We start from the raw sequence: 13,121 nt of genomic DNA on the forward strand, positions 1-13,121 counted from the left end.
GGTTTGTGAATTTAATTATTAGCAGCCTTTTTGTTTCCATGTCCCCTCATTACTGTCAGGATTGATGTAACATAAACTTCATTAAAAATTAAAGCAAGAGTCTTAATTACAAGGCTACCCTGACTGAAGTTAGAATTAGCCAAGTCAGTGATGTGCAAATGAGTGCATTATTTAAGAAACATGCTGGAAGTAGTTATGCTAATGTAGAAGGTTCGCGGTAGCAGGCCTTTCCACTTGCACTTGCATATTCATTAAATGCACTATGCAAATTTAATGTAGCAGTCTTAGTAATGCGTTGTTAATTTATTCAGATTTATTGAGTACGACTTGTAAAAAAAGTACAAATTTAATTACTCTATCTAGTAAGGATGATATTAGGAGATAGCAGAGGTTTAAAATGTGTTGATCTGGATTACCGCAGTTTGATGGAAGACGTGGTATCAAAGGACACAATTTTGATAACTGGGCTTGAAAGAATATTTGATTTACTTATGGAATGATCTAAGAAATCACTAAAATTGCACATGTTCCTTCCCAATAGGAAAGTAAAAAAGTCTCGGTTGTATTAACTTAAGAGCTAAAGCAGTGCTGAGTCCACAGCCTAATGGTCGTAATGACTCTACAGAGACCAGTAAAGGTTATGGATTGAGATCCGCGCGAAGCAAACTGTCTTTGTGGAAAGTTCATTGGCGGTTGCCCGCGCCTCCGCGGTGCGCAGACGGCGGCGGGCGCAGCCACGGGAAGCCTCGCTCTGCTCTCCAGCGATGCGCCCTGGCGCCCGGGCAGGGTGCCATCTTTTAGGGTGAGTGCATGCTTGGGCTCGGTTTTCCAGGGAGGCCAAACCCAGGCCACCGTGCAGAAATTGTGTTCTTTAAAAGAGAGACGTGACCCACGCCCGCACCAGACGCCCTGGCGTCTCACTTAGTGGACACGGCTGGGCCTGCTCTTTACACGTCCGCGCTCACCTAATTCCTCAAAAAATCCTGCAGTGTAGGTTTTCTCATCCCCATTTTACAGATGAGAAAACCGAGGCTGAGACTGGAACAGTAATTGACGCAGGTGGAAGAGCTGGGATTCAAATCTGGACCAGTGTTCCTCCCTCCCAGATTTCACCGCCGCCTCCCCACCCCCTTTCCCTGGGCCGTGTCTCTCCCTCTCTCCTCTCCCTCCCTCTTCCTGGCCTTTGCCTTGTTTGTGTTTTGCCCCCTCCCATCCTCTGTCTTCATCTCTTCTCCTTTCCTTTCAGAAATTCCTCTCATCTTGCAACTCTCTCCCACTCTTTCAGCCGCTCCTTCCACCCTCTCTCCTCTCCCTCCTTATGCTCTTCCTTTCTCTCTTCCCCTCCCTCTGTCCTCTCTCCCTTCCTTTTCCTCTCACACTTCTGTGGTCCCTTAATATCTTTTCCATTCACTCCCTGACTCGTTCATATATATACACATAGGTGTGTAGATATAATTTAAAAACTGGAATTGGCTGACCTTTTAAACAAATGCTACAAATGTATAGGTTAGGTTGGAATGAAACTGTTTAAAGTTCAACAAAACACCCGGTGACCACCCCATTAAGACTGTGGCAGGAGCTAAACTCAGAGAATCCTGTCTTCCACCCAAGGCTGGGAGACCACTGTGCATGTCTCTACTGGCAGCTTGGTCACTTAGAGCCCCCCACTCAGCTTTTAAAATTTTTAACAGTTTCTTGGCCTTTATAAGCACAAAAGATGTCTAGTATGTTTTTTAATACTATTGATGTTTTATCTTGGTTTTGCGGGCTACTGCTTCAAATTGGTAAATCTTTTGGAGAAAAATCAATACACGCTTTACTGAGCTCCATTGATGAACGGGCCAAATTATTACTAACCACGTTGAGTGCCTGGTTCTCAGCACCCATCTCTGGAGGCAATCCAAGCTCTCTGATGTATTCAAACAGTCTGACCTGTATAGATTGATCTCTGTCTGACTGAGGGAGAAGGTAAGCACCTCATCGTAAGGGAAGCATGTGAATTGATCACAGGCTGAAGCTTGGATGTCTATATAAAGATCTTTCTTAATAATTTAATAAGGATCCAAGGAATTAGTTAGGTGGCAGAGCAATTGTTCTGGGTCTCCTGTGTAAATCTTTTCATTTTGTGGCCACATCTGAAGGCAACCTAGCTCCAGCCAGCCGCTTCCTGGCTGCTGTCCACTGCTCCATTTAATACATGCCGTTCTGTCTTGGATCATGCTTAACTCTCTGTTTCTGTGTGTGTGTGTGTGTGTGTTTCTGCCACTGGATTGCAAACTTCTGGGAAGCAGGGACTGACCTTGTTAGTTTTTGGGTAGTGGCAGTGGTGTGCTGGTAAATGCTTCAAAACCAGCTCCCTAAAAAAATAATAACTCCTGGTTTGTAGCGTTTGCCGATTTCCTTAGTAAATGTCCCCTCCATGTCAATTTCAAGCTACCAACATAATGTCACTAAACGTGGAGTTGGGAAGAGAGAAGCAGTGGCATGTGTGTCCGCTCACCACACAGGTACAGTGGGTGTAAATAACCTCAAGAGCAGATATAGCAGTAAAATGTCATAAAATACATAGAAAGTGATGGATTTTGCATATTTATTACTTTTGCTTTTAATGTAATTTATTTAATTGTACATTTATGTAATTTTTAATAATGTTTGGGTCTAACAGTGGGCTCACAAAATTCCCCCAAATTCGACAACTGGCTCCAGCTCACCTGCAGAAGAAACAGATTTGCTGTTAAAAACCCCACCACAACCAATAACAAAAAACCTGGAGCTCTCTCTCCTACTGAAGTGTTGCTTTGTCATTTCTATTAGGAGGAGGGAACCTAACCCCAAAATAAGATTTTGAGTTGGCTCATGCGAAAAGAAAATCTGTAATTTCGTAGCATCTGCTGGGATTTTTGCTGCAAAAGGTTGGCATCTTGAAGCAGAAAGGAAAGTTTTGTTAGTGATGGCAGAGATGTGGGCATGTCTATCACCTGGGTATATGAGACAAGAGAGGGGAGGGAATCAATAAGGAGGTTTTTAATATTTAGCGCAAGATGTATGTGGTTCTGGCACCACATACACCAGGTGCAGTGCTGGGTGCCAGGGATACAATGATAAATGTCACTGCAAGTCTCCTGGTCTGGGGATCAGGGTGGACTCCCTGAAGGAGGGACAATTGCGAAGTCCAGACAAAACAAGGGGCAGAGTTCAGGGCAGAGCCTGGCCCTGAGCCTGGAAAGACCTTGGTCCGTTCACTGAAAAGCAAAGAAGACCAGGTGGCTGGTATGCAGTGGCCCATGGGAGAAGAGTGTGACACGAAGCTGGTAGGTGTCACTGGGAGCCAAGTGACCCCATCGCTTGTGGGCTGTGCTGAAGATTCGAAACAGAATTGGAAACGACCTTTTGAGGCATCTAGGATTACCCCTCCGTACCTCACCACCCACACTATGTGACCCTGGCTTGTTCGTCTGTCTTGCCTGTTAGGCAGTAAACTCCTGAAGGGCAGGACCAGGTATCAAGAGGGCCAGCACAAGGTTGAGTCCATATTTAGCAGGGACTAAATAAAAAGTTCATGGAAGTGAATGAATGGATGCGTCGCTGCCCTCACCCGCTTACAGGTTTGGGTCCGGGGTTCAGGCATGAGCTGACTTAGAGGTGGTACTTCTGACTGAGCCAGCTCTGAGACCTATTGGAGAGCCTGAGACCGCAGGACTTCCCTGCTCTCAAGGATAAGGGACCAGCCCAGCCACGAGTAGACACTCCTTCTCGGCCCTTTGCTTACCAGGACCTCTGGGAGCTTTCTAGGTCCTCATAGGAACTGTGGTCACTGTGACGGGCTCAGACAGGACCTGGGGCTGCCGAGGTGAGCCCTGTGCTCTGGGGAGAAGTGGGAGCCCATGCAGCTTGGAGCTCAGGAGCACCTTCATTGCTCTACCAGTCCCTAAGGCATGTTTGGTGTGATTTCAGGGGACCTAAGACTGCCACGCCCTTCCCTACCGCTGGCTCCTGCACCTACTGCTAGAGGCTGAAATTTCCCCTTTGAGGACTGAGGACCCTGAATCCTTGGGAATGTAAATCCCTTAGACTAGGAGAAATAATAAGAAAGGATGATTTCTTGAGCCCTGCCTCTATGACAGGCTCTGTGCTGGGCACTTTACCTGCTTCATCTCACTATCCCTCAGGACAACACCGTGAGATAGAAAACATTATTAATCCCATTTACGGAGAAGAACACTGAGGTAGCAAAAGGTTAAAGAACTTATCTGAGAAGTATAATTGGTAATAGAGCAGGGACCAAAGCAAGTGTTTCTGATGTAAAGCCCGTCTATTCAAAGGCACGTCTGTCTAGCATTGTGCTGCCATTTAATTTGGGGGCTGGAAGAGGCAGCAAAGGGTCAGTTCTATCCAGCATTCCCAAATTTCCCCAAGGAACGGAATCACATGGGGGTACTTGTTAATCACGGTGCCTTCTAGGCTGCTCCATGGGGTTTAGAAATGCATGAGTCCGGGAGCAGGTCCTGGAGTTTGTATTTAACGAGGTGGTTTTTTTCAGGGAATTTTGGGAAACACTAGTGAATAGGAACGATCTGTATGCCCTTTCCTCAGGACTGAAGCATACCAAGATGTTGGCCCAAACACCTGTTCTCTATTCCTATCCCATAAAGGAAGAACTGACTTTGATCTACCCAGAAATTCATTCAAACATTAATCGAGGAAATCAATTTGTCAAAGTCATATGTGCCATCAGGGGAAGCTGGAGGGTGAAGGACGATCAGAAGACAGATGACTGGTGAGCTGTGTAGCAACTGGATCTGGGGGCAGGTTGCCTACAAAATGGCTAATGCGTGGGTCTCCCACCAGTTCCTCAACCTTCCTGAGCCTTGGTTTTCTAATCTGCAAAATGGTGAGAATGATAGCACCATGATAAAAGTGTGAAGATTAGGTGAGAACTGGCCTGGAACAGCCGGGTGGTGAGAGTGTAGATTCTGGTTCCACCACACCCAGGTTCATGTCTTAGCTATGCCACTCACTCTCTGGGTGCCTTTGGGTAAGTTACTTAACTTCTCTGCTTCAATTTCCTCTTGTGTAAATAAGGAATAAAAATAGGACCTACCACAGGCTTGCTGTAAAGACTCATTGTGAAGTACTTAGTACAGTGCTAGGCAAACAGTAGGTGTTCTGATAATATCTGCTGGATTGTTATCAGACCTTGGTACATGGTAGGTCCTAATACGTATGATTTTCCCTTCAGATGATGGACCTGGTCCTAAAGGCTGGGTTTGGCACATGGTCCCTCTACCAGTTGACTCTGTAGTAAAAAGTGAAAATTGCATATTACCTTTACAGTAATGATTTGAGAGAAAAAACAGAGGCCACTCAAAGAGAGTTGTTTCAACCCTTGACTCACTTTGCCCTTGAGGCTGAAGTGGAGGGCTTACCTGTCCTTCCAGAGGAAGATGGTGAAGCAGGCCCCCCTCTTGTCGTCGCTGTTGAGCAAGTCATTTCTCCTTTCTGAGCTTAGTTCCCACGTTTATAAAAGGTTCCTTCTAGCTCTGAAATCCTATGATTCAATGATAAATACTCCTTGAGCCTAACCTTCAAATGTCGGTCACTTTGCTGGAAATTCGGAGACTGAGAAGAAATCACCAGGGAGATTGGGTCCTGATGACTTTGTACTCAGCAAGTAACCTTTTTATTTAAGACCCCTCAGTCATATAGATTTTCAAATGTGTGTGGCTTTGCTTAGCTTGTCCTCCTGAAATGATGGTCTTAATCATAAATTCTAATTGGAACAGGATCCACCTCAATTTATTCTTAATGCCTCAGAAAAGCAGAACTGTTTCTAGGAATAAATTGAGATGGATTCTATTCCAATTAACGGTTTGACTCAGTTAAAGTGTTGTTAACCCGCTGCTGTCCTCTGATAACCATCCAATTCATGGATGGCAAGTTGTTGGCCTCGCCAGAACAAGCAAGGAGACGGGAGCCACCTCACGGTGGTCACCACTCTGAGGGGTGTGGACTCGATTCTGTCCTCTCCACCTTACTCCTTCTCCGGCCTTGGAGATTCAAGGGGCACTATCAGCTTGCTTTGAGCTGTCGCTGGATTGAGCTACTCTCTCTAAACTGGAAGTAGGATGTTCTCACCCTATTCAGATGGATTCTGTATCAGTCAGTGCTCTCCGGAGAAACAGAACCAATAGGATGTATATACACATAAAGAGAGACTTATTTTAAGGAATTGGCTCATGTGATTGTAGGGGCTGGCAAGTCTGAAACGTGTAATGCAGGCTGGCAGGCTAGAAACTCAGCACTTCTATATTACAGCCTTGAGGCAAAATTCCTGCTTCTCCAGGAAACCTCAGTTTTTCCTCTTAAGGTCTTCACTTGATTGCATGAGCCTTTCCCACATTATGGAGGATAAACTCCTTTACTTAAAGCCAACTTATTGTAGATATTAATGACAACTACAAAATACCTTCACAGACGCACCTAGACTAGTGTTTGACTGAACGACTGGGCATTGTAGCCTAGCCAAATGGACACATAAAATTAACCGTCACAGATTCCATGAATTATATTTCCAGTCTCCAGGAGGAATTTGCCTAAACTCGAGATTGGGTGTAAAGAAAGGCAGCAGGCATGGGGCATTGTGACTCGGAGGGTCATGCAGTGCTACCTGCCACAGAGTCTAGTATTTCTGTTAGATGCCCCTCCCACACCACACCCCTCACCTGTGCCTCCAGGTAGGTTCCTCCTAAGGCAGGAGTCAAGATACTTTGTTGGGCAAAGTCAGGGCCACTTCTCTTTGAAGGTCCAGTTATGTTAGGCTCATAGTAATTCCTAAGCCCTCAGATGCCAAAGGAAGGGAGAATTGACACTACCTAGAGAGTTCTATAAACCAGTAGGTAAATATTCATGATTGAACACCCAGCCTGGCAGGCACACTCAGGAGATTTTTACCAAAATAGAGCCTCAGAATTTCCATTTCCACTGGGCAAACAGGAAAATGAGATGATGCGAAATTGATGTGTGTGGAAAGTAGAGTGATTGGGCATTTACATCTATTTAATTAAGGAACACATTGTAACCTCTATTTACTTCTGTTTAATTACGGAATTGCTCATTTCAGAGGGGATATCACGCTGGGCCTTCTACTACTTTTGTGATTCAAAGCTCAACTAAGGATGTACAGGAAATGGTTTGGTGATCTTAGTTCAGTCCCTAATGATGAGAGCTTCCTATTAGAAAGCCAATAAACCATGCTGCCAGACTTGCAAAGGAGAGGACAGGGGCTTATCAAGAAAATGATCTCCTCAAGACAGAGGAGGTCATTCCTGAGAATGTATGTTATTCTAGAATAATTCTAGTCAAAAGTTAGAACCACGATGGCTTCTTTGTAGAATTGCCAACCATTATTTGAGTAGGAAAAGAAAGAGCCAAGGAAAATTATTAGAGCTTTATAGGCTCCTAACTTATATGAAATTTATTTAGCATGTTAACCAAGCTAAAATTGCCCCCCCAGGCAAACAATTGGCGCTGCCTTGGCAGAGGCAGAAAGGGTAAGAGGGAAGACAGAAAGTGAGGGGGTGTTTTTTCTATATATGTGATAGTTCTCATCCTACTTTGTTGTTGTTTGTTGTTAGGTGTTGATTACATTTTTGCTCCTCAAAGGAGGTATTTCAGAACCACCATGACTCATTATTTCATTTGACGTTTTGTTCTCCTTTTTGGCGTTGCCTTAAGAAACGTCCCTAGAGTAACTCTGTTCTTTTTGAGTTCTGTGAGTCACAGCTAAGCAGAACAGGAGAATGGAAGAAGGGCTATTCAAGAAGGAAGGAGGGGAAGAAATGGTGAATAATTCTGGGGAGTTGCGGGGGAAGGTCTGGGGTCTCCATCATACTTGCTGGCCCCTCTTTATCCCGCTAGATCCCTTATCTCCATTAAACATCACTATTAGCTGTCTAATGGGATAAAGTAATCAGTGGGGTACCAGCCTCCTCAGTGTCCTCCCACCAGATGGCCTTTGAGCAGTGGTCTCTTGGAGATAACTCTCTCCACCCTTGTTTAAGTCAAAGCGGAGAATGGTATGACACCAGGAGATGAAATACTGCCTTGATTGCTGGTTATTTTTGCATGTGTGTAGATTTTTTTTTTGAAGAAGAAGATTGGCCCTGAGCTAACATCTGTGCCCATCTTCCTCTAGTTTATATGTGGGACGCCTGCCACAGCATGGCTTGATAAGCCATGCAGAGGTCCGCACCCGGGATCCAAGCCGGCAAACCCCAGGCTGCTGAAGTAGAATGTGCGAACTTAACCACTACACCACCAGGCTTGCCCCACAAGTGTCTAGATTTAACTGCTCTAGAGCAGGGGCCACACCTTATACCTGTGTGATGACCTCCTAGCACCTTGTCAGTGCTTTGCACATTGTGAGCGCTGGATTAATACAAAAAGGATGGGTGAATGCTTGGCTCCTGTAAAGTTTTTGTTTTTTCTTAAACTCACCATACCTTCTTCTCTCACTTCCTGGAGTACCCCCTACTCTCTCTTCACCATGTATCCAAGCCCCAGCTATTTGCCAAGGCCCAGAGCAAGTCCCTCTACTTCCGTGAACTCTTTCAGACGTGCCTGGGTTTAGCAAGAAATCCTACCACCAAAGACCTGCATCCCCTGATGACTGGTGGACAAAAAGCAATCTGGTACTTATGACTTTTTGTTTTTTCTTAAATATATGTCGTGTCTCCTCAACCGCATACTGACTGTGAGTGACCAACCTCTGGATGCTCCCCTTTCGACACCCCAGCAAATTCACAGCCCCCATGGCATGATGCCGTGTACACAATGGGCTCTCAATTATTGTCTGTTGTCAGTGACACATTTGATGGCTGTCTCACAGACTACACCATAAGCTCCTCAAGGAAAACGGCCAGGCCTGTCTTGTTCAATACTGGATTCCTGGTGCCTGTTATGGGAGATGTTCAGAGAATATTTGTTAAATGAACAGTTGAATAAATTTATGTTTGGGATGAAATAGCTTGCTGTTAAATCTAAAATCATACTATGAATCATACCGTAACATCAGAGTTACTGACCACCTAGTTATTTGAGGAAATACTTTCTCTTCCCTAAAAGGGGATTGAATTTAAACTAATATATAATGAATGTCTCAAGACGTCTGATTAGAGAGTTAATTCAAGAAACTTTTTTTGAGCACCTGTATCTCAAGATACTAGGCTAGATATGGCAGGAATGAAGAGGTGACTAAGGTTCAGTCCTTACCCCAGGAGAACTTAAATCTAGCAGTGGAGTTTGTTAAGGAAGCCAGAAAATGTTACTAATCAGAATGTAATGTGTCATAAGGAGCAAGCAGAGAACTGTGGAGAAATAAAGCACATGTGGTTGGAAGGAAGAGGAAAGATTTGATGGACACAGTAGCTCTTAGGAATGAAAGAGTTGAAATAGGCAGAAATAAAGGAGAAAGGCATTCCAAACAAAGGGGAAAAAACAGTATGCACACAGGTATAAGGGTAGGAAAGGTTATGGGCTACTTATAAAATAGCAAGTGGTTTAGGGATCATGCGGGAAGGAAATGTTGGATTGAGATGGGAAAGTTAGGCTGGGACCAGGTTGTAGGGAGCCTTGCCTGCCACGGTAGGGCGGTTAAAGAACATCTTACAGGTTGTGGGTGGGGGAGCACTTGCTTGTAGATACCAAAATACTCTACTCCCATCAAAACTTTTAGCTTTTCTAATCCACAACTGAAAAGATGCTAATTCTAGTCTATTTGCAGAAGTGGAGATTTGCTCATGAGTCTAAAACACGTGGTGAACTCTTGATAAGTCTTCAACCTCGTCCTATCAATAGTTTTGAGAGTTTCAAACTGTGTTCACTGGAACCTTGGAATTCTGCAGAGGTTTACCTGGATTCCATAGGAGTATTTTTTCTGATAGAGTAAATCTCTAGCTTTTTTGTGTGAAGGCACAGATTTATTTATTGATTGATTATAGTTTAAGGTGGTGAGAGACTATTGGTTTTAATTATGACTCCTTTCTGATCAATTACCATTCATTCAATGGTTACTGCGTGCTGCTATGTTAAGGTTACAGTGGTGAGTAAAATGAAGAGATTTAAAGTCTATTATGGATTTTCTCGAGTCTAGTAATAAATTACAATACAAAATAGTCCACAAATTGCACTTTTACGATCTTAGGCAGTGTTGCGGAAATCGTCAGTGTCCACCTAAACCCATCCTCCCCTTTCTTCCCTGGTCTTACAACTGTAGTTGATCTTAGCTACACTACATTTCCCAGCCTCCCTTGCAGTTAGGTTTGGTCATGTGACATTCTTCTTTCCAATAGAACGTGAGCTGGATGGATATGTGCCATTTCTCTATCTGAGACGTAAGACATTAATTAGATAAGCCTCCTCCAAGGTCTCTTTCTCCCTCCCTCTGGCTGGAACCTGGATATGGCTGAGACCCATCTTCACACATTCAGATGATGATAGTACCCTAGAGGATGGCAGAGCTAGAACTTAGAGGGAACCTTGATCCCTATGTGACTTCAAGGAGGAAGAAAGCCCAATCAGTTTGGAACATTCTTCTCAGAACTGTTATGGAAAGAGAAACAAAGGCCTATATTCTTGAGGCCACTCCCTCTTTTGGTCTTTTTGTTATAGCAGCTTGGCTTAACCTTAATAACATTGAAATTAGTACCATAGGTGTGGGGCTGCCGTAACCCAAACCTAAATTGCATAGACCTGGCTTAGCAGTCAGATGGCAGATGGTGAGGAAAGAGATATTTCAGGCTAGAAAGCTGGTGACCTTTGTTATACCATGGCAAAATATTTGGTAACACTGTCTCTTCTTATAATTTGAAGACAGACTATGAAATTACCAAAACTATAGCTCTGGAGGAACAAGTTGGAAAGAGCCAGCATGTTAATGTGTAATGTCTTTGCTTTTAGCAAGATATTATGAGAAAGAGATGATTTTAAGCCAGCATTCAAGCAGAGATAGAAGAGAACAGAGAATGCCCAGAAATTTGAAGCCTCAAAAGTTGGAAAAGTAGCTGCTTCAGGAGATAAAATTGTAGTTGCTCAAAGACTTTGGCAAAGATAAAAGTAAAAGTGCTTCCTTCTCACCTGTATGCCTTTTTTCAGATGACTCCAGGGTAGTCACTCTTAAAGGAGAGAGGGAGAGGGGGGGAAAGAGAGAGAGAGAGATAGAAGAGAGAAACTTGGAAAAAGTAGGCTCAAAAACTATGCCTGGGGCCGGCCTGGTGGCACAGCGGTTAAGTTCGCGTATTCTGCTTCTCGGTGGCCCAGGGTTCCCTGGTTCGGATCCTAGGTGCGGACATGGCATCACTTGGCAAACCATGCTGTGGTAGGTGTCTCACGTATAAAGTAGAGGAAGATGGGCATGGATGTTAGCTCAGGGCCAGTCTTCCTCAGCAAAAAGAAGAGGATTGGCAGTAGTTAGCTCAGGGCTAATCATCCTCAAAAAAAAAAAAAGAAAGAAAGAAAGAAAGAAACTACGCCTAAAAAATTCTTTAGATGGGGCTGGCCCCGTGGCCAAGTGGTTAAGTTCGTGTGCTCCGCTGCAAGTGGCCCAGTGTTTCGTTGGTTCGAATCCTGGGTGCGGACATGGCACTGCTCATCAAACCACGCTGAGGCAGTGTCCCACATGCCACAACTAGAAGGACCCACAACGAAGAATATACAACTATGTACTGGGGGGCTTTGGGGAGAAAAAGGAAAAAATAAAATCTTTAAAAAAAAAATGCTTTAGGTGTGGTCACTGTCACATTGGACTAGCTAGAAGCAACTAAGCTTACTAAATTTAAGGTATTGTCAAAGAAACCCTGAGCTCCGCCTGTCACAGCCAAGGGCCAAAAGCCAAGTGCCAGTGCCAGCCTTAAGGCAAGACTCAGGCTCCCAAATCTGAACGAGCAGGGCGTAGCTGTGAAAGGTGTTCAGCCACCAATAAGGGCATATTCCCAACATTCAATTTAGATATGGCTATGGAGGATGAAGGACAAGGAAGGACTTTTTAGAGGGTGAAGCTAGAGACCATGTAGGAAGATAAGTAAGTTTTTCTTGGTGAATATATCCAGGAATCTACCAGAGAATTTCCTCCATGTCAGCAAAGGGGGGATTTTCATTTTTTCCCAGTAGGATTTAATCATTGCTGTCAGCCAGTGGCTGCTCTGTGTTTTCCATGCTATGGTGGTTATCCTGGTTCTGCTCCACCACTGTATATGGGAGGTGGAAGAGATAACATGTCTTTTAGTTTATAGGTTGCCAGACCAAGAAAAACCAAATCTGATCCTGAGAGGACTGTGCCTCTCGCAGAGATCCTGGACTTAGCGCTGGGTGGAACTGGGAGTAATCTTCCTTGGAGAGAGGGCAGTGTGTGGGAGGAAGAGGGTGCACACAGATATGGGAGACCAGAAGGATGGATGGCAGTGGGCACTGCTCCTTGTCCTCCAACTCCCAGTCCCTCTTCCTTCCATGGGAACAGAGTTGGCCGCCAGCTGCTCAGGGCTGCCGGGCCTCCTTTCAAGTTGTGTGGCCATGTGGCTACATGTTTGCTAATGGAATGTGAGCTCAAGAGATGTTTGTCATTTTTGCTCTGGGACCTGGTGTCCTCCACATTTCCTTTCCCCTTCCCCTGGAACCTGGACATAGTAGAAACCCATCTTCAACTGTGCAGATGATGACAATGCCCTAGAGATGGGAAAGCGACAACTTGGAAGGAATCTGAGTCTTTGAATGGTCATCCTGAACAGGGCCGCCGCCTCAGTACTGTTGCATGAGATAAGCTTCCATATTCTTATGGTTCTTGTATCTTTAGGTCTCTTCACCACAGCAGCTTAGCTTCATCTGAACTAATTTACCAGGTAAGAGTGCATTTATTTCCAAGTGGAACCAAGGGTTACATCATAGAATGAACATTTCAACTCTACAGTTTGACCAGTGTGGTGCAAAATGTTTTGTTACTATTCTTTGGTTGTAAAACTCTTGTAAAGCCCAATTGAAAGCCATTAGGCTGAGCTTTGGTCTTATACAACTTTAGAACATCTCACATGGGAGAATGAGATCATAAAATCCTTCAAAATATAATTTTTATT

The 13,121-nt window shown here is 44.4% G+C and overlaps 1 long non-coding RNA gene across 10 annotated transcripts in view; it reads left to right on the forward strand.

The window, feature by feature from the left end:
• The first annotated feature begins 684 nt into the window (after positions 1-684).
• LOC102149812 (uncharacterized) overlaps positions 685-13,121 on the forward strand; it is a 30,921-nt gene continuing 18,484 nt past the window's right edge. For 3 of the 10 annotated variants that reach the window (XR_011439935.1, XR_011439923.1, XR_011439934.1), the window contains exon 1: positions 685-802. This is a non-coding gene — a long non-coding RNA (uncharacterized lncRNA). The remainder of the gene's footprint in view (positions 803-13,121) is intronic. The other 7 variants (XR_011439937.1, XR_011439927.1, XR_011439922.1 and 4 more) reach the window with 5 other exon arrangements.

This window comes from Equus caballus, chromosome 1 (genome assembly GCF_041296265.1).
Source record: "Equus caballus isolate H_3958 breed thoroughbred chromosome 1, TB-T2T, whole genome shotgun sequence".
NCBI classification, from domain to species: Eukaryota; Metazoa; Chordata; class Mammalia; order Perissodactyla; family Equidae; genus Equus; species Equus caballus.